Source organism: Chiloscyllium plagiosum, chromosome 29 (genome assembly GCF_004010195.1).
Source record: "Chiloscyllium plagiosum isolate BGI_BamShark_2017 chromosome 29, ASM401019v2, whole genome shotgun sequence".
In the NCBI taxonomy this organism is placed as follows: domain Eukaryota; kingdom Metazoa; phylum Chordata; class Chondrichthyes; order Orectolobiformes; family Hemiscylliidae; genus Chiloscyllium; species Chiloscyllium plagiosum.
In genome coordinates, this window is record NC_057738.1 from 18,204,752 (window position 1) to 18,208,020 (window position 3,269).

Below are 3,269 nucleotides of genomic sequence, written 5' to 3' on the forward strand. Positions count from 1 at the left end.
ATTGTCTCTTGTGCTTGTTCTGTTTTCTTGCCCCCTCCAGAAGATAACATGGCTCCAGGTCTGATGGGCTTACAATGATGTGTAATGCATCAGGCCATTACGAAACAGGATAAAATGGATCAGTTCTGTTGGTATATTTTCCTTCATAAATAGATTGTAGCTGTACTTTGAATTAAGAAATAAGTAGCACTCACCTTAACTTTCATTAGATGCCATGTAAGCTCGATAACATGCATCATGTAGTTTGCCTCCATAGTCTATGAATAGTTTTGAGGAATACAAATTATGCATTTCAACTTCATCGTTTTATTATGCCATTAGCTTCGGAGCCAATATAATCAAATTAAGCAAACAAACATGTACATATATTTGTTTGGGTGTAAGTAGCAATACTTAAATGAGTCAGAAAATCTTGTTTAAACTTGCTTTTTAAAAGATGGAAAGGATTTTGGAAGAATGTCAATGAAAAAGCTAACAACAGAAGTCAGCATAAACGTGTTTGTGAAATGAGCAACTAAACCAAACACACCAAGGCCCCAATGATCCTTTGAGAGTTCAATCACTGATGGAACCTCCCAGAGATTTGCTGGAGTGGAGAGAGGGAGCTTGCTGTGCACTGCTGCAAAGCAGACATAAAATAACACGGCTTATTTTAAAATATATTCTAATATTTATATATAGCTTTGACTCCTTTACCATGAGATCACACTAGGCCTGCGCAGAGAGGATGTGGCATGAATTTGACTTTGTGAAAACTATAATTCTTTTATTACTTGTTGTTTCACAATCATAATTAAATTAGTGAGTGCTGTGCTAAAAGGTTGTGTGTGTCAGAAGATATTTTTACACAGCAACATTTTTAAAAAGGTGAGAAGGAGGCCATTCTCTCCACTGACAGACACGAGCTATTGTGTCCCTTTTAGGAAAGGTGTTGCAATTCCCTACCACCTACTCCATCTTCTCAATTTCCCTCTAAATTATATACTTGAAATCTGTACCTTCTCTGCTAAAGGATTTAGGTTTTTCTACCTATTCTATCTAGACCGCTTGTAATTTTATGCATCTCAATTAAGACTCTTCTCAATCTTCTCTGCTTATTTTGCAAAAAACCCAACAATCTCAATGTATTCAATCTTCCCTCCAAACTAAAGTTCTCAATGTTTGTACTGCTTCAAGTGCTATCATATCCTTTCAGTAATACAGTAACCAGAACTGTATGCAGTACACTAACCATGGCTTAACTAATATTGCATGATCTCCTTATTCTTATATTCCATACTGTGAGATATTACGTTATGAGATATTGTGTTATAGGTTATCTTTAATAATGCACTTCTGGATTAGTGGTGCTGGAAGAGCACAGCAGTTCAGGCAACATCCAAGGAGCTTCGAAATCGACGTTTAGGGCAAAAGCCCTTCATCAGGAATAAATACTCACCAGCTTGCTATATTTTACTGCATTTTCACACCTTATCAGCCCTTGCTACAAGCAGTGTTTACTTCTGAATAAGTGTAGCATACAGAACAATACCATCCCCATCTAATCTCCACAAAACATGATAATATTAATCAGCCCTTACCTACAATTCCTCGACCTGAATAGATTAAGTACCTGTTAAATACCTTTTAACTGGGCCATTAAGAAACTAACTGACAAAACAGCACTTCCATGAAATTGCATGAAACTCATACCGGCAAATAATAAATAAATCTCACAACCAGTAATCAGTTTAGAGTCCTTTCTTATTTAGAGCGTATAGGCCTAGAATTTTTACTAACATTTACTGATTTGAAAGACAAAAGAACTGACACCTCTTGATTTTACAAGCAAACTGGACAGACATTCTTAATCCCATCAGAAGTAACCACCAGCACTTAGCACATGTTTTACCCATCTTCTGTCTCCCAGGACATAAGCTCTTCAAATCTTTGTGTACTAATAAAAAACATAACACCATAGTAATGGAATTTTAATACATGAAAGAACGGTGGCACAGTGGTTAGCACTGTTGCACGTTCTCCCCGTGTCTGCGTGGGTTTCCTCCGGGTGCTCCGGTTTCCTCCCACAGCCCAAAAATGTGCAGGTCAGGTGAATTGGCCATGCTAAATTGCCTGTAATGTTAGGTAAGGGGTAAATGTAGGGGTATGGGTGGGTTGCGCTTCGGCGAGGCGGTGTGGACTTGTTGGGCCGAAGGGCCTGTTTCCACACTGTAAGTAATCTAATCTAATCTAAAAAAAAACTGTCTATAAAGGAGCTCTAGTAACAACTGTATTTCAGGATTCTATTGCCTCACTTCCTCGAACTTGTGCTGTGATTGCTGAACAAAAGAGGCTATATTTGCCAAGCACCGATTCCAGTCATTATTTAGAGTCATAGAGGTGTACAGCATGGAAACAGACCCTTCGGTCCAACCTGTCCATCCGAAGAGTAACCCACCCAGACCCATTTCCCTCCGACTAATGCACCCAGCACTGTGGGTAATTTAGCATGGCCAAATCACCTGACCTGCACATCTTTGGACTGAGAGGAAACCCACGCAAACACAGGGAGAATGTGCAAACTCCATACAGACAGTCGCCCGAGGCTGGAATTGAACCTGGGACCCTGGTGCTGTGAGGCAGCAGCGCTAACCACTGAGCCACCGTTCCGCCCATTATAGGTGCGGAATTAATGAAATGCTGAAGCATTTAAGTTTCTTTTTCTCATTTTTCTCCCTTCAATATCAGATGCAAATTCACGTCCTGTTCTATTCCTCCTCCTGGTGAAAAATTGCTTAATCTTTCAAAAGGGTGAGGAAGCATCTTGGTGCTCAGCAAGTCAAATCAATGTTGAATTAGAATCATAGAGTCATAGAGATGTACAGCATGGAAACAGATCCTTCGGTCCAACCTGTCCACACCGACCCAGCATCTGCAGTCATTGATTTAACCTAGTTGATTTTAACTCTACTGTGAATCCTCTTGCAAGGGTGCCTGCCTTGAAGAAGTTTTCCTCCTCTCTCTCAGGCTCTCTGCCTGTATTCCTGATGAAGGGCTTTTGCCCGAAACGTCGATTTTACTGTTCCTCGGATGCTGCCTGAATTGCTGTGCTCTTCTACCACCACTAATCCAGAATCTGGTTTCTAGCATCTGCAGTCATTGTTTTTACCTAGACATCCCAACCCAATCTAGTCCCACCTGCCAGCACCCAGCCCATATCCCTCCAAACCCTTCCTATTCATATACCCATCCAAATGCCTCTTAAATGTTGCAATTGTACCAGCCTCCAC